Genomic DNA, 22098 nt, shown 5'->3' with positions numbered 1-22098 from the left:
CCAGGATAGAAAAGTGCAGAGACAATTGTCTTCAATGTTTTTATATAAATAAAAACTTTTTAAAAAAGCTTTTTCAAAAAATAAGTTTTTTAATTGAGGATATTGATGATGTGGATTCAAGCGGGGGAAAATTGGTCTCCCACCCCAAGGCGGCTCCTCAGTGTAGGATCTTCAGTCATTTTGCCTCCGTATTTCTGCTGAAGTTGATACTCTTTTATCTTTTTCCCCGTTTTTCCCAAGTGGTTGGAGGACCACTGCACAATTTCTTAGTAATCCAGACTAGTTTACTAGGATTAGAACCCATTGCTTCAGTGCCCAAGGAGGCAGCAATCCAGCTGGATAAGACCTTTGTATGAGGAGTTGGGGAGAGAAACAGGGGACAGGCAGAGAGAAAGCACCGACTTAAATAGGATTTGGAGAACAAGAATCAGATATTATTCATGTTTATTTTGGAAAGAAACAACCATAAATATATTTATATATTCCAACTATCTGCTTTCACTATTACTTTGCTTCTGGCTGAATTAGGAAGATAAATTCCTTTGGTATCTTTAGTGTATTAGTTGCTTGGGTGTGAATTGTTGGAAGAAATAGTACATTTCACACAGGGATCGTTTGAGATTTAAGACTCAGGCTGGCCAATGACTTTATTGTATAAAAACTGTTAAAAATATTTAGAAAGTCCCATAAAATCTGTGTGTGTGTTTGTTTTTTTTGTACTATGATATATATATTTTTGAGAATCTCCATTTGCCTGCCAGGATAATGAATACCCTCCACACCTTAAGGTCATTGTCCAAATCAGCATGATGAAAGCACCTGTGAATATGAATGCATGGTTTGCCAAAAGTTGTTGCTAAATTTTTAAAACTTTAGCTGTTTGTTTGTTTGTTTGTTTTGCTTTTAGCAGTAGATTAGAGGTAGGAAAGAAGTCATCTTGGAATTGGAATAAAGCATAAATTCTTTGCTCCTGATTGATAAGACCTCATCCATGGCTGCTCAAGGTTCAGTTCATTGTTCTTGTCAATGCTTGATGGCTTTGACAGGCCACAAAGTCTCAAGTGAAATAGATGTATTTGGTCAGGAGCTGCTGACTTATAAATCATTAACTACAATGCTCCACCTGTAAAGCAGAGGAATTGGCCGAGGTGTGGTTTTGATTTACAAGGTGAAAGCAAGAAGACCTTTGCTGTGCTGTCACAGCCAGTGAAGGTAAACATTCAACAGAAATCCAGGATGCTTCCTACACATCCCGAGAAGGCCGAGGGCTTCCTTGGTGGAATTGCCAGGCTGTCTTGGGGTGCAGGTGGGTCTCTGGCCCTATGCTGCTCTAACCAGAACAACTGTGCTCTCCTTCCCTCTCTGTTTCCCTCTCTCCCTCCCTCCTTCTTTCCTTCTTTTCTCCCTTCTTTCCTTCCTCTCCCCATCTCTCTCTTCATCCCACTCTCATTACACAGCTGCAGCCTTGGTAAAATCCTGTTGTCCACCCACTTGGCCCATGAATTTGCCCAATGGAACCTGGGTAAAGTAAAGTACAAGACCATGATGACTGTGTTCAGTTTCTTTTTATAAAATTTTTTTTTCATTGGAGGATAATTGCTTTGCAATGTTATGTTGGTTTCTACCATACAGCAGCGTGAATCAGCTGTATGTATACATATACATCCTTTCTTTTGAGCCTCCCTCCGCACTCCCGTGCCACGCCTGTAGGTCGTCACAGAGTGTCAGGCTGGGCTCCCTGTGTTATAGAGCAGCTTCCCACTGGCTGTCTGTTTCACGTGTGACAGTGTGTATATGTCAGTGCTGCTTTCTCAGCTTGCCCTGCCCTTTCCTTTCCCTGCTGCGCCGACGCGTCTGTCCTCTACATCTGCATCTTTATTGCTTCCCTGCATATAGGTTCATCCGCTATTTTTCTAGATGCCATACATATATGCATCAATATATGATACTTTTGTCTCTTTCTGACTTACCCTATTCTGTCTAACAGGCTCTAGGTTCGTCCACCTTACTCAGTCTGACTCAAATGCATTCCTTTTTATGGCTGAGTGATAGTCCATTGAATATATGTACCATATCTTTACGCATTCATCTGTCGATGGGTGTCTAGATTGCTTCCATATCCTGGCTATTGTAGATAATGCTGCAATGAATATCAGGATACATGTGTCTTTTTGAATCGTGATTTTCTCAGGGAATAAGCCCAGTAGTGGGGTTTCTGGGTCAAATGGTGGTTTTATTCCTAGTTTCTTAAGGACTGTTTTCCACAGTGGTTTTATCAGTTTATATTCCCGCTTACAGTGCATGAAGAGTCCCTTTTCTCCACACCCTTTCCAGCATTTATTGTCTGTAGATTTTTTGATGATGGCCATTCTGACCACTGTGAGGTGATATCTCATTGTAGTTTTGATTTACATTTCTCTAATTATGAGCAATGTTGAGCACCTTTTCATGTGTTTATTGGTCTGTGGTATATGCTCTTTGGAGATATGTCTGTTTAGGTCTCCTGCCCATTTTTGATTGGGCTGTTTGTTTTTCTGACATTAAGTTGTATGAGCTGCTTATATATTTCAGAGATTAATCCCTTTGCCAGTTGCTTTGTGTTCATTTACTGACCATTTACCTTGAGCAGGCTCTCGGTCCCAGCTGGCAACTGTACGATTCACTATCCTCTCTCCTGGCTGACTACTTTACACCTTCCTCTTCTTCCCAGCCTCTGACACTACACTTTCCGTCTTCATTCTCAGTTGAATTTCCCAGGCTGCCACCATCTGCCCACCTGTTCTCCATTTTGGCTGATACAGTGGGTGGGTCTGAACTCCTTAAGGCTGGGTGTCCTCTAAATGCCACCTCACCAACTGGCTCGGTGACATCCTCCAGTGGCCTCTTCTTCTTTCTGTATCATTTTTTCCTTCTTATGGATCATTCCTTTTAGAATATTAAAATGCTGTTATAGCTCACGACTTAAAAAAAATTAAGAACTCTCTTGACCTCATATCCCCCATTAACTACTGCCCCATTTCTTTGATTCCCTTTGCAGCAAATCTATCTTTTTAGAAAAGACTTATTTGGCCTCTATCTTCAGACTCTCATCTTCACTTTTTCTTGGGCTTTCTCCATTCAGCCTTTAGTTGACATCTCTCAGTCAAAAACTCTTGCAAAGGTCATAGAAGATAGTAATGATAGATGGATGATATGTGAGATGTAACAGACATTCACTGTGCTATGATCATCTTGCTACATTCGTTCAAGGATTTGTTGACCACCTGCTATTACAGACACCGTTGTTTTTTATGAATATTAACTCACTTATGCTTGTAAGGTAGGTACTGTTTTTATCCTCATTACGTGGATGAGGAAACAGAGAAACGGAGAGATGAAAGAATTTATCTTCTTTCATCTTTCACATATATAGTGTGCATGCTGACTTTTCAGCCCTCCTTTTATTGATACTTGACTACCTGTCGTGTTTACCATTGACCATTCCCTCCTTCCTGAACCACTGTTTCACTTTGTTTCCTTAGGTTCTCCTTCTACTTCACTTAACTGTTCCTTTAGGTATCTTTTGCAGGTTCCTTCTTATTTCCCCTAAATAGATCCTGGGAGCTCAGTCATCACACCTCTTCTCTGTCTACTCTCACTCCCTGGGTAACCCCCGCAGCCCCACGGTTTTAAATGCCATCTACACACTGTTGGCCTCTGAAGTGTTGTCTCTAGCTTGGGTCTCACTTCTCGACTTGACATTCTCCCCAACTTCATTTTCAACAGTTCCCCTTCTCACTCACCTGCTGCAGCCATGCTGTCTTTTCTGTTCCTAGCTATGCTGATCGTGCTCCCACCTGGGCTTTCTGGACCTGGCCTGGCTTAGGATGCTTTCCCTAGACGTCTCCTGGGCCCACAAACTTGCTACATTCAAGTCTCTGTTTAAGAGAGGCCATCTCTGCTTGTCATGTGGAAAAGAGCAGCCCCTTACTCCAACTTCCAAGTGTCCTTTGACCTGCCTTGCTTCATTGTTCTCTGTGTATCACCACAGGGCAGCTTATGTACTTGCTCATTATTCATTTTTCTGCAGAAGAGAGCTCCGGGCAGCTGAGCTCTGCAGAGCTTGGTCTCCGCTCTGTTGCCAGTGTAGGGTGTGTAATAGGTGCTTAATAAATAGCTATTGAGTGAGTGATTGAAGTCATCACAGGAAACGCATGGACAATGCCTTTTAGAACTCCATGTCTTTAATTTTTTTTAAGTCAATTGATTCACATTTACAAGATGAGTAAAATAACAATGTATAAATGAGTTTTCCTTCCTCTTCCCTTAAGTTTTATGACACTTATAAATTCACCTGAAATTGTAATAAAAGATTCCAGAAGCTTTTACAGCATGTTTTCAGTTGATGATAACGTCCAGAAATAGTTTAAATAACAACATTAACAGGTTATGGTTTTCCTAAAGGACCACAGTATTTTTAAAAGAGAAACTTCAATAATTCCATTTTACTACTTCCCTAAGCCTTTGAAATACATGGTACTCATTAATGTTGAATTATTTACTAGAAGTAATCCCTCCCCCCACGCAAAATACCTACCCTGATATTAACTGCCTCGAGTTTAAAGGTTTTTGTCTCAATACTATTGGCTTAATGAATTAAGTTCTAAGGAAATGTGGCCAGGCTTAGTTAACAATAAATCAGGTAATACTATTTGTAGAAAAAGTAACCAAAACTCTGCTTGTAAATAATAATGTGGAAGAATCTGGTCTCAATCAAACCACTGTCCGCAGCTGGGCTCTATTTTCAGCTCGCAAACATAGTGGAGTTAATATTGAATGTACCTGTATTTGAAGCTTGAATAACACAAGCATGTACTCTCTTGAGAACAAGCTTTTGCAAAAAATCAGCGGAGAACTGCACCTGAAACACGTTTATAACATCTTAGTTCCAGAGGATTGTCTTGGAGCAATTAAAAAAAAAAAAAAAGTGTGGATAGCCTCTTGACCATGTAGCTGGTATTAGAAAAAAAAAGAGTATTTTTTTGCATAAATAATTGCCCTTCACATTCCACCAAAGGCATTAGTCTGATCAGCCAGTGGCTGTGTGACAGTCAGCTGTGGTACTGTCTGGCTTGGTGGACCCCTATGTCGGGTGCCAGGCACAGGTGTCCAGAGGTGTGCGCAGTTAGCCTGCAACGTTCGAGGCTTGGGAGAAATGATCTGAGCAGTGGCTAGGGGAGAACACAGATCTTGCTGCGTCAGAATCCCCTTCTTTCTGAAGGATATTTCTTGAGAGTTTTGTGCCTGTTTCAGCATAGCCCCCTCTAGATAACCAGGGGCTCACTGAGAAGTAGGTTCTAGTGTCACCTCACAGGCCACTGTGAAACTCTTGACCTTCTCTGAAGCTTGCCATGTGCCATGGGCCACAGAAGTTTCTGCCAACCCCTCAAAACATGGTTGGTTAAAATTGTAGCTGGGTTCCAAGTGTCCTTCTAGTCCCTGGGCTGGTGTCTCCTGAACAGGACTGCCTGCCCTGTTGCTGACCTCTTGACCCCGAGTAGACGTTGGGATGCAATCTGTGGCCATCCGAACCCGCATAAGGCTGTCCCGCTGAGCCCTCTTCTGGCCGTGACCCTGAGTAGACGTTGGGATGCAGTCTGTGGCCATCCGAACCCGCATAAGGCTGTCCCCCTCTGCTGGCTGTGTACGTTCTGGGTGTGTGCTCTGCATCTTGTGGGCCGTGATGCACGTGGACCCGACTCCTGGATCCCAGATCACTAGGGTGAACATCAGTCGTGCAGAGACCCACCAGGCCTGCCTGATGGGGCCATTGCTCGTGGCTGGCCCACTGCACTGAGGGGGTTACATGATTCCAGGGGACATTGTGTAAGGTCTTCCTGGCTCTTGGTAACTATTCCACAGTGTTGAATTGTTCCCTTTGCCTGGCTTGTAAGTGGGCTCACAACAGAAGTCTAGATAGTGAAGAACTCTATTGCTCTGTCCTTCTGGAAAATTCCATCACAGCAGAGAGGAGAGGAGGCCAGGGAACTGACTTCTCACAGGTGTCCTAAGGCACCTGGACAGAGCATACCAGGGTCAGTCTCACTGCACAGGGAGGAGGCAGAGCCACCCCAGCTTTATCTTTTCTGACCTTTTCATTGTGACACACTTAGCTGAGACTGTTTCCCTGTCTGGAAACAGGGAGCTGGACTTGATGCTTGACCTTGGCCTCTCTGGCCTCCCTGTGTAGGCTGTCTTTGGTCCTGTTATTCTGTTATCCTTTTTGACGCATGGACCTTGCGCCTCCTGGCTGTGAATAGACAGGTGCACAATTAGGACATGGCTTCCCCCGACTGTTCTTCACGTAGTCAACAAAGGAAAAACTTATTGTTTATAATAATAACATGTTGCATTTGTAGAGTTCTTCACAAAGTGCTTTTATGTCTATGTTCTTGTTTCATACTTACATCAATATTTATCCCGTCTTATGATGAGAAGGCTAAGGTTCAGGAAGGCTGAATGATTTGACCAAGGCTCTGAAACTAAAAAATAGAAAAGCCTGTACCAAAACCCAGATGCTGGTAATTCAGGTCCAGAGCTCTGCTCAGCTCCGCTAGCTCTTCATCATCCCCCCCAGATGAGAAGGATGTACTATTTTGTTATGAATTGTTATAAAATATTTTGTAATAGTCCATAAAAGTTGGGGCTATGCTTGTTTTCCAACACCTATCAAAGAACCTGACACAATTATAAGTGTTTGATAAATGAATGACAGTGAATAAAGAAATGAATGAGTGAATATACTGAATGAATAGGTAAACAGGGCAAAATATGTCAGTCTGCATTTGTATTGGGAATTACTGCATGTTAAGGAGTTTTAAAATGTGGTCACATATGTGTGGGGATATGCTCTAAGTCTTTCACTCCTCCTGACTCCCTGTCAGGATGGAAGGCCGAATCCAGTTTATACCATGTTTCTTAAAATTTTCTTGGAATCTGTAACCAAAATTGAAATCTATTTTTGAATGTGTTCTATGCTCTTATTCTCCCATTTCTGCTTCTTTAAGATTTACTTCGGGGCAGGTAACTTTGCTTGGGTCCAAGTGTTGCCATCTTATCTCATATTAGACACATAAATCACTGGAAAACATATCCTGAGGAGATCTCATTGAGGCAGGGAGTGGGAGGTGGGGGAGATGACTTTTCTTCCCAGGCTTGGAAATTTCAATTCCTGAGCCTGTCTTACCTGTTTTCCCTGAGCCCCACCAGAGTCATCTTACTAGTTTCCTAGAAAGATGTGTGTTTCTGTGTGTATGTGCACATGCGTGAGTGTGTGTGTTGTTCACTCACCAAGTTGTGTCCAACTCTTTGAGACCCAATGAACTGCAGCACGCCAGGCTCCCCTGTCCCTCACCACCTCCCAGAGTTTGCCCAAGTTCATGTCCATTGAATTGGTGATGCCATCTCATCCAGCCATCTTATCCTCTGTTGCCCTCTCCTCCTGGAATGTGTGTAGAGTGTGCCCGCCCACCCCCCTCAGTCTGAATGCATTCCTTTCCCACTGATGTTGTTATCTTCCTAAGATTGACATGTCAGAAAGTTCTCCCTGGTGGTCTAGTGGTTAAGACCCCACACTTCCAATGCAGGGGGTCCTAGTTCCATCGCTGTATGGGGAATTGGATCCGCTATGCTGCAACTAAGACGCTGCTGCTGCTAAGTCGCTTCAGTCGTGTATGACTCTGTGCGACCCCATAGACGGCAGCCCACCAGGCTCCGCCGTCCCTGGGATTCTCCAGGCAAGAACACTGGATTGGGTTGCCATTGCCTTCTCCAATGCATGAAAGTGAAAAGTGAAAGTGAAGTCGCTCAGTCGTGTCTGACTCTTCGCAACCCCATGGACTGCAGCCTACCAGGCTCCTCCATCCATGGGAGTTTCCAGGCAAGAGTACTAGAGTGGGGTGCCATTGCCTTCTCCAACTAAGATGCAGTGCAGCTGAATATTAACACATCAGAGATCTTGGTGAGATAGTTGCTGTTGCCTTAAGTTTCTTACACAATTAGTTTATATACGTAGACAATGTATACGAATCAACCAGTTCAAACCTGTCTTCTGTAGGCTCTGTTAGTCAGAAGGCCCCTTTAGAAAATATGGAGATAGGTGAATAATGTAACAGGGTAGCAAATAAGTACAACTGGCACTCTGTCAAATGCAGTGCCATCTCCCATGTGCTAGAGTGACTGGAGGCAGCAGAGAGGGCTGTCCTGGTCTGCTCACCCTCTCTCTTTCTGATACTAACCTGGGCTTCTTGTGGTTGAGCCTGTATAGGAGCATCTAGAAGGCATCACTCAAAACAGCTTCAGCTCTTCCTCACATCCCCAGGATGCTGTGGCAGCCCTGCCTGCTGCAAGACTCCTCTGAGAAGCCAGGAATCACTGTGGCCCTGAGAGAGATTAAAATTGTGTTGGTGGGGGGTTGGCAGGGGTGGCAGTCTCTCAGGAGGATGCCAGTCATGGTACAGGCCCAGGGGCATGTCTAGAAACCATCACTGCCTTGCGGTAACTCCTGGTCAGGATTGAGAGGGTGGGGCCCTGAATCAAGGCTGGCTGGATGGCTGGTTCTCTGACTTGTGGGTTTGTAAACAGTTCACAGCAACTGGCTTCTTAGAAATGACTGTTACTAACCAAAGCTGGCAGAGGAGCTGGATAAAGCCTTCCTGCCTGTCCCAAGCCTCCAGCCCTCCCAGCCCCCCCATATTCAGAGCTTTTTGAGTGGTCTTGTTCATCTCAGTGACTTTTCACTTGAGATCATTATGGAAGAAAGAAGGGTAAGAAGGATTGCTGGCTCTTCTGTGATTAATCCATCCCACCCCAAACGAGAAGATGAATGTCTGAGGACGCGGATGGTTAGGTTCCCGGCTGCCCAGCTCAGATCTTATAACTAGGTTGTGGAAGTGTGATCCGTCCGATGTGTCTAGGACTCCCCTTGCCAAGGGTGTGTTATGGCATCACTAACGTATCAAGAGTGGAAACAGAAATGTCCGGTCAGGTCCTCGTCCTCTCGGTCTCCTCAGCCGGGGCACATACGGAGGAAGCCTTTAGGACTTCGCTCACCAAACCCACCCAGCATGGAACCTGGCATGTAGCCTGTGCTACATAATGTGGTTTTTGCAGGAACAAAGACTCTCTGGTCTTCTCTATAATTGCACCAAATTACATCTCAGAGATGACTTTTTCTTGCCATGGCACTGGTTTTCTTTCTCCAAGAGGGAAATTGCAAAGTTACCATGACATGAAATCTGGCCAGAGGCTTGAAGGATTTCGTAGTTATAGCAACCTCAGCGGTGCCCTCTCGCCCCGGGGCAGCGGCAGAGCTGAGCGTGACAGACTCACTGCCGCCCCCTGAGCCGCCGGCCAGATCCGCGGTTCCGTGTGGTCGGGACTCGAGTCTCCTGTCAGCCTCTCCCACCGCACTCTAGAAGATATCGCCTGGCCTGCCAGCAGTGCCTGTCTCACCAGCAAGGGCGGCCCCAGGCTGGGAGCCTTGGTGTGGGGGGTTTATAAGCCTGGGGCCAGTGCCTGCCTCCCCCCGCTCACTCACCCACACCCTCTGTGCCTGGCTCGCTAGTCAGCCAATACCCAGTATCCAGAGGTCAATGTAGAGATTGTGCTTTTTAGAATTTTTTTTTTTAATTTATGTATTTTTAATTGGAGGATAAATTAAGAGACGCTTACTTCTTGGAAGGAAAGTTATAACCAACCTAGACAGCATATTCAAAAGCAGAGACATTACTTTGCTAACAAAGGTCCGTCTAGTCAAGGTTATGGTTTTTCCAGTGGTCATGTATGGATGTGAGAGTTGGACTGTGAAGAAAGCTGAGAGCCGAAGAATTGATGCTTTTGAACTGTGGTGTTGGAGAAGACTCTTGAGAGTCCCTTGGACTGCAAGGAGATCCAACCAGTCCATTCTGAAGGAGATCAGTCCTGGGTGTTCATTGGAAGGCCTGATGCTGAAGCTGAAATTCCAATCCTTTGGCCACCTCATGTGAAGAGTTGACTCATTGGAAAAACCCCTGATGCTGGGAGGGATTGGGGGCAGGAGGAGAAGGGGATGACAGAGGATGAGTTGGCTGAATGGCATCACGGACTCGATGGACATGAGTCTGAGTGAACTCTGGGAGTTGGTGATGGACAGGGAGGCCTGGCGTGCTGCAATTCATGGGGTCGCAATGAGTCGGATACGACTGAGCGACTGAACTGAAATGGACTGAACTGAACTGAACTGATAAGACATTTAGCATCATCCTTAGCCTTTACCCACCAGATGACAGTAGCTCTGTCTCAGTTGTGACAACAAAAATGTCCCCAGGTATTTCCAAATGTCTCCTAGGGATCAAAATCAACAGCTGTTGAAACTACGGGAGTAAGGAGAGAAGCAAGAGCCATTTATCACTGTCTTGAATTATTGTCTAGAAAAAGTTGAGGTTTTCAGAATAGTTGCAGTCCGTTGGGTGGCATGGTGAGCCCTGCAGGAAATGGCCAACTTCTCTCCAAAGGCCGCGGCTAGGCTTAGAAACTTAAAAGGGAGAGGCACCTCTTCCTTCTCCCTGCCCCATCTCTGTATCCCTTCCCATCCCTTCCTCTGTAACCCTAAACCACTGAATCACCAGGGATATTTATTAAAATGCACCCGGAGCCTTAATCATGTCTATTGAGGCAGTGATGCCATCCAACCATCTCATCCTCTGTCGTCCTCTTCTCCTCCTACCGTCAATCTTTCCCCGCATCAGGGTCTTTTCCAATGAGTTGGCTCTCTGCATCAGGTGGCCAAAATAATCAAGCCTCAGCTTCAGCATCAGTCCTTATAATGAATATTCAGGCTTGATTTCCTTTAGGATTGATTGGTTTGATCTCCTTGCAGTTCAAGGGTCTCTTAAGAGTCTTCTTCAGCACCATAGTTTGAAGGCATCAGTTCTTCAATGCTCAGCTTTTTTTTATTGTCCAGCCCTGACATCAGTGCATGACTACTGAAAAAAAACCATAGCTTTGATGACATGGACCTTTGTTGGCAAAGTAATGTCTCTGCTTTAATATAGCTTTCCTTCCAAGGAGCAAGAGTCTTTTAATTTCATGGCTGCAGTTACCAACCCCAGTGATTTTGGAGCCCCCCAAAATAAAGTCTGTCACTGTTTCCATTGTTTCATTCCCCATCTGTTTGCCATGAAGTGATGGGACCAGATGTCATGAAGTGATGGGACCAGGTGCCATGATCTTCATTTTTTGAATGTTGAGTTTTAAGCTAGCTTTTTCACTCTCCTTTTTCACCTTCATCAAGAGGCTCTTTAATTTCTCTTCTCTTTCTGCCATTAGGATGGTGTCATCTGCATATCTGAGGTTACTGGTATTTCTCCCTGCAATTTTGATTCTAGCTTGTGCTTCATCCAGCCTGGCATTTCACATGATGTACTCTGCATATAAGTTAAATAAGCAAGGTGGCAATATACAGCCTTGACATACTCCTTTCTGAATTTTGTTGTTCCATGTCTGATCCTGTCACTTCTTGACCTGCATACAGGTTTCTCAGGAGGCAGGTCAGGTGGTCTGGTATTCCCATCTCTTTCAGAATTTTCCACAGTTTGTTGTGATCCACACAGTCAAAGGCTTTAGCATAGTCAATGAAGCAGAAGTAGATGTTTTTCTGGAATCCTCTTGCTGTGTTAGACAATGACAGAAGGCAGAGCAGAGGGTTAGGGAGTGCTTGGGGTGACTTACATCTGTAATGAGGTGGTCAGGGAGGCCTCATTATAAGAGGATATTTGACCAACTTGCAGGTGGTAAGAGATAGTCAGGCCTGTATATATGGGCACAAGTCTTCCGTGAAGAAGGAGGAGGGAGTACAGAGCCACTGAGGTGGCAGTGAGCATTCCTGGTGTGATGGAGGAACAGCTCAGGCCCTTGTGATTGGAGAGACTGAGTCAGGGAGCAGTGGTTGGAGCTGAAGTTCGAGAAGGAGCAGGAGGCCAGGTCCTGTAGAGCCCAGTGCAAACACTTTGATTTTTTTTGTTTGTTTGTTTTTGGGGTTTTGTTTAGTTTTATTTTTTGAGTCTTCAAATTACTTTTTAATTTTAATTTTTATCCTGCAAATGCTACTTGAAATAAGTAATCCAAGTGAATCCACAGACTTCAGTCAATTTAGGGTCAGAGATTTAATGACTAGATGACTGGTATCTAAAATGAGTTTTGTAAACACAGACTCTAATACTTTGATTTGACTCTGAGGGAAGTAGGGTGGGGGCCATGGGAGGATTTTTAGCCAAGGACCACTAGGATCAGATTTAAGACTTATGAGGATCTCCCTGGGTGCTGTCTGGAGTAGATACCAGGGGGGCAAGCGTAGAAGTTATCATTACTGTTGAAATTATGGCATGGTTTCTGCCCCCTAGGAATTTACCACGATTGTGGAGATAGAGCATGTACGGCTCTAACCAACAAGGAAGTGTTTGCTAAGTAATGTGAGTCACTCAGACCAGAAAAGTGCAATGGAAGTGCCTCCTGGGAGTCAGACTTTGTGGACGAGCTGGGCCTTACTATGGATAAACAAGATTTTTTTTTTAGTGTAATGGGTATATGATTGACATTCACTAAACGGTACATATCTGAAGTATACAATTGGATATATTTGGTCACACATAGATACCCAGGAAACGATCACACTGGTGAACATATCCATTACCCTCCCACTCCCAGCCCTCTAAATTTTCTTGTGGTTTATAAGGCAAGATGGGAATTGTCATCAGGGCAGGAATGTAAGCAAAGGCACAGAGAGGGGAAATGAAGACGCTTCTAAGGGGCAGAGGGAAACCACCCTGACTGTCCTGCAGGGTCACATGAGGAACCCAGAGAAAGATGTCTGACAGGACAGCTTGAAGTAAATTACACGGGGCCCTTGACACTGGGTTGTAAGGTTTAGCTCACAGGGGGACCGGCAGAAGTCTTTAAGTTTATTGTGGTTTATGGTCAAAACTGGAGAAGGAAATGGCAACCCAATCCAGTATTCTTGCCTGGAAAATTCCATGGACCTGGCGGGCTACAGTTCATGGGGTCACAGAGAGTCGGCCACAACTGAGCACATCAGCACATGGTCAAAACAGAGTTTATCTGCTAAAATTCCATCTTTTAAAAACAACAGCAGCAACACCAAATTTTAGGTACCTTATCTTTTTGTGGTAAGTCCAAGAAAACATAGCAAAGTACATTTCTGCAGTGTTTCATACACATAAAATCAATTAAAGAAATAAAAAGAAACATTAGGAAATTCCATAATTAGATAATCAAGAGATTCCGTAATACAACTTGGGCTTCACTGGTAGTTCAGCTGGTAAAGAATCCACCTACAATGCAGGAGACCAGTTTGATTTCTGGGACCCGAAGATCTGCTGGAGATGGGATAGGCTATCCACTCCAGTATTCTTAGGCTTCCCTGGTAACTCAGACGGTAAAGAATCCGCCTGCAATGCAGGAGATTTGGGTTCAGTCCCCGGGTTGGGAAGATCCTCTGGAGAAGGGAACGGCTACCCACTCCAGTATTCTTGCCTGGAGAATTCCATGGACAGAGGAGCCTGGCAGGCTATATAGTCCATGGGGTCACAAAGGGTTGGACATGATTGAGCGACTTTTCACTTTAATACAACTACTTACAGATGGATAAGAAATCCATTTGCCACCTGATGGTTCATCATAGACCACATGTAAAAAGTATGTCTAATCTGTTCAGTTGCTAAGTTGTGTCCATCTCTTTGCAATCCCATGGACTGCAGCATGACAGGGCCCCTTGTCCTTCACTGTCTCCCTGAGTTTGCTCTAACTTATAGGCATTGAATTAGTGATGCTATCTAACCAACTCATCCTCCGCTGTCTTCTTCTTTTCTTTCAATCTTTCCCAGCATCACGGTCTTTTCAAATGAGTCAGTTCTTCGCATCAGGTGGCCAAAGCATTGGAGCTTCAGCTTCAGCATCAGTCCTTCCAATGAATATTCAGGGCTGATTTCTTTAGGATGGACTGGTTAGATCTGCTTGCAGAGCAAGGGACTCTCAACAGTATTCTCCAACACCACAGTTCAAAAGCATCAATGCTTCAGTGCTCAGCCTTTTTTATGGTCCAACTCACATCCATTCATGACTACTGGAAAAATCATAGCTTTGACTATACAGATCTTTGTCAGCAAAGTAATGTCTCTGCTTTTGAATATACTGTCTAGGTTTGTCATAGCTTTTCTTCCAAGGAGCAAGTGTCTTTTAATTTCATGACTGCAGTCACCATCTGCGCTGATTTTGGAGCCCAAGAAAATAAAGTCTGTCACTGTTTCCATTGTTTCCCCATCTATTTGCCATGAAGTGATGGGACCAGATGCCATGATCTTCGTTTTTTTAGCATTGAGTTTCAAGCCAGCTTTTTCACTCTTCTCTTTCACTTTGATCGAGAGGCTCTTTAGATACTCTTCACTTTCTGCAGAGGGGTATCATCTGCATATCTGACACCTTCCAACATGGGAGGCTCATCATTTTTGCCTTTTCATGGGGTTCTTGCAGCAAGAATACTGGAGAGGGTTGCCATTTCCTATCCCTGAGGATCTTCCTGAGCCAGGCATCTGGACTGTGCTAAACATGTTGCACATATAATACTTACATAACTCATTAAAATAGGGACTATTATCATTTTCCATTTTTACATTTAAGGAGACTGAGGCTTGGATAGGTTTTTAAAAATGGCTTCCTGTCCCACAGCTACTGAGTTATGGAGACAGGTCTTGATCCTCCCATGAGAGTGGAAGTGTTAGTCACTCAGTCCTATCTGATTGTTTGTGACCCCATCGACTATAGCCCACCAGGCTCCTCTGTCCATGGAATCCTCCAGGCAAGAATACTGGAGTGCCATGTCCTTCTCCAGGGGAATCTTCCCCACCCAGGGATCAAACCCAGGTCTCCTACATTGCAGGCAGATTCTTTACCATCTGAGCCACCAGGGGAGCATCTGAACCTGCTATACTCACTAACAAGCTTTTTCAAAAGCATCAAGACACTGTCCATGCCATCCAGTTGGAAAAGATGAGAGACATAGACAGAAAAATAATTTCTGTGGTCGTGATGAGAAATACCTCAACTATTCTTTTCCTCAAAAGAATCCATGAAGTTTTCTTAATCATATGAAGTTCCAATTAAAAATCTCCTTTTTCCTTTGAAGCAGATAAGTCTTATCATATGCAACACTTTTTCACATGTTGCAGCAAGCAGCCCTGTTAATTGCATCCTGCCTGCCTCTGGTGCTCCCAGCAGCCTCGCGTCCTGAATATAATCATTCAAATTGAAGCACATGTGCATCTCTAACGGGCCAGCATCTCTCGTCTGTAACACTAGGCGGGGTGGCTTAGGCCATGTGCAAAGTCACTACAGTCCAGGTTAATTTGGTTTCTTATATAGAACAACTTTAGTCTGACATTTAACATTTCTTCCTTTGACTTTTTTTTTTTTTTCCTTTTTGGTCTTTCTGAGCTCATTACCCAGCATCTTTTATATTCATTCTTTTTTCCATGCAAGATCAGTGCTGGAGTCCAATAATGATAAAAAGCCTGGGGTCTGGATGAGGCCCAGAAGGCTAGGAAATTTCAGGTGTGCCGAGCAGGTCTGTGGGCCTGCTGTGATTCCAGGGTCTGGCTGAGCTGCCATCACTGTGGTGCTGGTTCTTTGGGTTGTCTCAGACCTCACCTGGAACAGACTCTGCCGTGCACCCAGTCCCCTCCTTCATACCCCTCTTTCTCCCTGTCACTAACTTTGGAGAATGAACCCTGCTGTGTCCCCTTTGCCCAGCTGAGTGAGACACTCAGGGACTTTCTTGAGTTCCCACAGTGCATCAGCGAGAATGGCAGCTTGTGAGGGTGGTCACTCTTCTTGACAAAGAGCACTGGGATGTCACTGCTTGTCACACTTTCTGATTGGTTCTCTGCCTTGTATGTGCATTTGGGAACTCTGAACAACAGGAGTAAAGGATATTAATGTTTATTTGTCCATTCTTGCTGGGTAGATTCAGCATGACAGATGGTGAATTAGAGTCTCATGTGAGAGACATTCTGGATTCCCCAATGCTTTGCATCCCCTCGATCTTGCATGTCCCATCAAACACATATGGGCAGTGAGATGCTAGATCAGGGCTGAGGAGCATGGAGGAACCAGATCTTCCTGAGGAAGCAATCACACCCACTGGTTGGCATTTTGGGGTATCCTTAGATGTCAGGTTTTAGAGTCTTATTCCTAGTAATACCAATGGCTAAGTGAAATTTTGTTTCTTCTCCTTCTGAAATTACCAAGTTGGAAAAGTCCAAGTTCTTCTGAGACATTTGAATTCAAATATTTGAATGTTTAGGCATGAATGAGAATGTTTATGTGGCAGCCTAGATGGGAGAAGGGTCTGGGGGAGAATGGATACATGTATGTGTATGGCTGAGTCCCTCTGCTGTTCATCTGAAACTATCACAGCATTGTTCATCAGCAATACCCCAATACAAAATAAAAAGTTAAGAAAAAAAAATTTGTTTTCTTGGGTTAGATTCACCTGAGGTTTGCTATCTGTTGTTCTGCAAACTGCCAATTTTGCTATTTCCAGTCAAAACAGAGAATCATTAATATGGACACTTGCCTTTGGGAATAGGACTGCTGGGAAGAATGCTGAGATTCTTGAGATGGAAAGGACACGGATGGGGAATGTGGCAGGGGGCAGGGAGGGGGCTGGAGGCAGACCCTCGGAGAGAAAGATTACAAGGTGTGTGAGGGTAAAGTCCCTTGATCTTCTGGGAAACTGCCTGCCTTGGGGAACAAAACATTGCATTCTTGGAGTTCTAGCCACCATTCTGGGCCTCATGGAATAGCATTTATGGAAGAAGAAAGTTTAGGGACAAAGTGGAAAAAAACTGCCTTTGAAGAACAGTTTAAATCTTGTTGAGTTTGTCACTAGAGGCCTCTAGAATAATAAACCAGGAGCAAACATCAGCAGGCGTTTGCACAACTCACGCTGGACTCTGACTCCAGCTGTTGTCTTCCTCACAGACCCAGAGGCTTTGTGGGAATGCACTCTAAGTACTCTTGGCCAAAATAAAGCTGGGGAAAAAAATCCTGTCCTCAAAACTGGCTTAAGTGTTCATTACCGAGGAGATCATCCCTTAGAAGATGAACTGGGACAGAAAGCAGTGAAGACGCTAGTAAACAGCTTGGTTTGCCGGGGCGGTAGCTCTTGCATTCCGGCTCGGGTTCCACAGACTTCCCACGCTCATTAGCAGCCCTGCCCCTTGTGTGTGGAAACCTGGCTACTGGCTCTTGGAAAATAAGCGCATTGCCCGCTTGCCGGGGCCTAGCCCTACTGGACCAGGTGTGTGGTATTGATGTGGAGTTTTCCCTTCAGTAGATTTCTCTTGGTGGCCTGCTGATGAGCTGGCCTGATGGTTAAAAAAGTTCCTTTGCATATCAACATCATTTTCTTGGGAACTTAGAGAAAAGAGTAATAGATTGTGTATTGAGGAAAGCATAGAGGATCTGTTCTGGTAGTTTAAGAAAGCTTCAGGTAAAAGGAAGCTATCTAGATTACGGCTGACTCACTTTAGGCTCTTTAGTCAGGCAGAACAAGTGCTATTGGAAAACTATATTAGCTTTAGATTTGAAGGAATTTATTTCATGGTCATTTTTATAAGAGGCAACTAGCTCACGTAGACAAAATAAATGACAGATGGACCAAGACCAACTTCATTATTGATCGTTTTAGCTTTGGTTGAGTTCTTTCAATTTGTTTATTTGACAAATGTTTGTTGGGCCCTGCAGTGAAGTAGACACTATTCTAGACTTGGGGGAATTAAAGATGGAAAGGATATTTCCTCTTAAGGGGCTGCTGACAGTCTAACAGACAAACAGTTCTGCAAATAAAAACTACAGATAATAAGATAGTTTCCAGAGTGGAGTTGTAGGAAAGCAGGATGGTGACTGATTTCTGTTTTATCTTGTTGTTGTTGTTGTTGTTGTGGGGAGGGTTTTGAGGTCCAAGGCTATAATCTGGGAGACCATGATGATGTGAGAAATACTGAAAGCTTTCTCATGGCATTGAGCAAGGAGAGGAGGGACCATTCAAGAGCTTTTAGGAAAGACCATTTCCTACACTTTGTGATTGGATTGAAGGGAACAGGAGGAGGCAAGAAGGTTCTAGATTTCTAGCCTGGTCCCTGAGTGGATAATAGAACTATTTAGTTTGATAGTGACTATTGAAATAAGAATAGGATTAGGGGGAAATAAAATGAATTTTGAATGGTCAGTTTGAAGAGTGTTTATCTGGATGATGTTTTCCAGGGGCCTACTGTAAGGCTTAGTGTTCAGGAAAAAGGCCAGGTAGGGGTGGAGATGGAGAATTCCCAGTCACTGGGATGCAGATGGCTGTGGAAGGCATGGGTTGGGATGCCCTTGCCCGAGGCAGAGAGACTTATGGTGTCTTAGATCAGTCTGCTGGAATACACATGCGGCAATCTTAGAGAGCCATTAGATTATGAGAGACCTCCAGGGGACGAAGCAGGACACCGGTTTTCCTGAAACAGTCCCTAGAAGAGCTAGGGATTGGAAAACCATTTTCTGGCGTTCTCTTTGTAGCAGTCAGTAAGTGGGCAGACATAGGTGTCTGCATGAGCAACTGAGCGCGCACACACTCATATTAACTTCATTTATCCCTAACTTTCCTTCTAAGGACCTTTTGTCGTTTAGTCACTAGCTAAGTCATGTCCAGGCTCCTCTGTTCATGGAATTCTCCAGGCAAGAATACTGGAGTGGGTTGCCATTTCCTCCTCCAGGGGATCTTCCTGACCCAGGGATCAAACCCACGTCTCCTATGTCTCCTATATTGGCAGGGGAGTTCTTTACCTCTGAGCTACCAGGGAAGCCCCCTGAAGACCTTTATCAGTTTCCTAAGTGTTTTCTTGAATTCCTCTCCATGATGCATGTGGAATAATAATAATTTTGTATTATTTTTGAAAGATGAGAATGTTTTGAGCACAGAATCCTTAAGTTGAAAACTTAGGATGAAAACATTGCCCAAATGCCATTAGCCCATTTTCCAAGGTGCTGAAATAAAAATCAGGACTCCAAAAATAGAGGTTTGGCTGTGCACACTTTCCTGTTATTCCCATCTGACTTTCAGAGGTCACAAGATGAGTCAGGACAAGACAGTATGAAAGTGTTTGAGTCCACACGCTAGGTAGCATGCCAGACTGCATACTCGGCCCATTCCCTCTCTGGGTCCAGGTTTCTTCTGGTGCGAGCTGAATCGGAGGGCACTCCCCTAGTCCATCCCCTGGGGCCACAACAGTCCTTTCCTGTCCATGTCAGGAGAACTCAGCATGTGTGAGCCTTCCATGATCCTGAAGGCTTCTTTTCTCCCTGTTTATTCCTACTCTCCCAGGAAGCAGTATTCCCTTTATGCCATCACTTACAGAAGGCTCTGTCTGTTGATCTTTCCTCTTTGAAGATTTGAGGTGCACTAAAATATTTACAGTATGTAGACCAGCACTTGAAAGGGATTTTCATTTCCCTAAGACGTATCTTTTGACTTACTGAGGTAAGATGCTAAGAACTCACTTAAGGTTTCAGATCAAGGGTGGCTTAATTTTGGGAACACCTCTTGATATCCGTGAGCAATGGCAGACTCATTAAACCACCCGTCTCGCTTTCCTCTGGATGAGGCAGCGGTGGGCTCTGGGCTTTGCCCCTTCCTGGATGTCAGGGGCCATCCTAGTTGTGGGCTCAGCTGCAGTGCTCCTGATGGATTTGTCAGTGCCTTGGGAACTGGGAGGGGAGTGCTGGGCTCCATGTGCCTGAGTGTGTGCTGGTTGGTCCCAGACTAGAGGGGGCAGCAAGGGGACCTGGCACTGGGTAGTCCAAGAGCCAAGAGGGTTCCTTGGAGTCTGAACTCAGAACAGAAACCAAGATCCTCAGCCTGCTGCACAGACAACATGTATTGTTTGTTCCATGTGGGAAGTCAAGCAGCAAACAGTAGCAGGCTAAGTGAGGAAGGTACTTCAAGGGAGAGTGTGAAAACCAAGAAAGAAGAGAGAAAATGAGTCCTCAGCATTAGGCAGTTTTTGCGGAGGGGATGTATCTTTTCTACTCCAGCTGCAGATGTCAGAGTCAAGTCCAGATTCTACAGGAATCTGAAATCAACCGTGATGTGTGGATGGGGCTGGTCTTATAACTCCCTTTTCCCTATGATGCTACTTCAGGTGATGGGTTAACAAAAATATTCTAAGTAAGCAATTAATTTGAGCTTTCTTGAAACCAAATAGTTTGGCGCCTTGAAAGCATAAGCCATGGGGAGCAGATTGCTTTTGAATGCCTGTCTCTGATTTCTCATCCTGCCTCTAATTAGGGAGTAGACGTGGGAATTAAAAAATGACTTATGAAACAACCACAGGATAAAATACAATGTGGTCATTTAAAAAAATCACATTTTCAAATGACATATATTGACAAGGAAAAAATGCTCAGTGTGTAATATTATGTAAAAAGCAAGAAACTGTATTTTGACACATATGGGGCCCCAAATATTTTCTTTTGATTAAGTGAACATTTCATAGGTGAAGGTGGTGAAAACCTTATGTCTGTGCAAAATTCTGAGTCCATTGATGAAGATGGCTGTTTGGCTCTTGCAGTGGAAAATCATGGACTAGAGGTCAACTAGTCTGGGTATAGTCCAAGCTTTTAACCCTTTTGGGGGCTCAGTTTTCTTAGCTGGAAACTAGGGTGATGGTCTGCTCTAGAATGGTCCCTAGGGGATCCTTTTGGGTCCCACATGTGCTGAATTTTGGTCAGGGACTCTGGACAGAGCAGCTAAGAAGGGGTGCCACAAACAGGCCTCATATGGTTTGCCTCACTTCATCAGTCAGACTTGGTCAACCTTGACCTCCTATTGTTTCTCATCATTTTCTATGACCGTCTTGAGTTTCTACCCCTCTGAGCCACTCCTTGCTGCTGCTGTGTAAAGAGGCCTCTTGATTTATTAATCAATTAATCAGTGCATGCTGAGGAGCTGTTCAGGGTAGTTAAACAGGGAAAACAAAATGCTGGAGCCCGTAATCAAGATGGATCATAATGAAGAGTGACCCTCCCATTGCTGATCTCCCTGCCCACCCTGGCTGCCCCACGCTGCCCCCCTCACCCCCAGCTCATCAAATCCCACTCAGCCCTGATGGGGTTTCCACTCCATGATAGATACCACAGATTTCAGAAGGGAAGATTTTCTTCTAATGTCCTTAGGAAAATACACGTTGAGATAAGCCTCATGAGTTACTTGCAGCAGTTGTGGAATCTCAAAAGTTCAACCAGGCCCCCAAACAGCACAGGAGGTCTGTCCATTTCTGCAGACGTTGTATCCTACAGAGTACCTACGGTATCCCCATTTCCCTACACAGAGTCATGGAGCGGGAAGAACCCTATAGTAAAGATAGGCCATGGCCTTGAGTGACAGATGAGAGGTTCAGAGAGGCTCCGTAAATTGTTCAAGGTCACACAGCTAATGAGTAGCAGAACTGGAACTAGAATCCAAGTATTTTGATAACCGGTTAACACACCTAGTGCTTGTTTCTCTGTGCAGTCCTGCTTTCCCACAAAAATTAAAGCAAAGTAAATGAAGAAAGGAGCTTCTCAAGTGGTGCTAGTGGTAATGAACCTGCCTGCCAATGTAGGAGCTGTAAGAGAGACTCGGGTTTGATCCCTGGGTTGGAAGATCCCTTGGAGGAAGGTATGGCAACCCACTCCAGTTTTCTTGCCTGGAGAATCTCATGGACAGAGGAGCCTGGTGGGCTATAGTCCATAGGGTTGCAAAGAGTTGGACATAACTGAAGCGACTTAGCATACACGCACACACACAAATGAAAGAAATCTTCATTAAATTCATTTTCTGGTTTCTTTTACATATATGCTTCTGAGCAAAAAAGTTTTTAATAGTTTTAGATGAAGTTTCTGGGGAAAAGTATCTTGGACTGTTTATGAAGGAGATATGTTCCTTCTTATGGTTCAGAATGTCAGCTATGTGGGTGTGGGCATGGC

The 22098-nt window shown here is 44.5% G+C and overlaps 1 protein-coding gene across 1 annotated transcript in view; it reads left to right on the top strand.

Annotated features, from left to right (window-relative positions):
• KIF26B (kinesin family member 26B) overlaps nucleotides 1–22098 on the top strand; it is a 508474-nt gene that overhangs the window by 173018 nt on the left and 313358 nt on the right. The gene's annotated exons all lie outside the window — the stretch shown is intronic.

Source organism: Ovis canadensis, chromosome 12, assembly GCF_042477335.2.
Source record: "Ovis canadensis isolate MfBH-ARS-UI-01 breed Bighorn chromosome 12, ARS-UI_OviCan_v2, whole genome shotgun sequence".
In the NCBI taxonomy this organism is placed as follows: Eukaryota; Metazoa; Chordata; class Mammalia; order Artiodactyla; family Bovidae; genus Ovis; species Ovis canadensis.
Note: the sequence above shows the minus strand (reverse complement) of the source record. Positions and strands in the feature narration are given on the sequence as shown.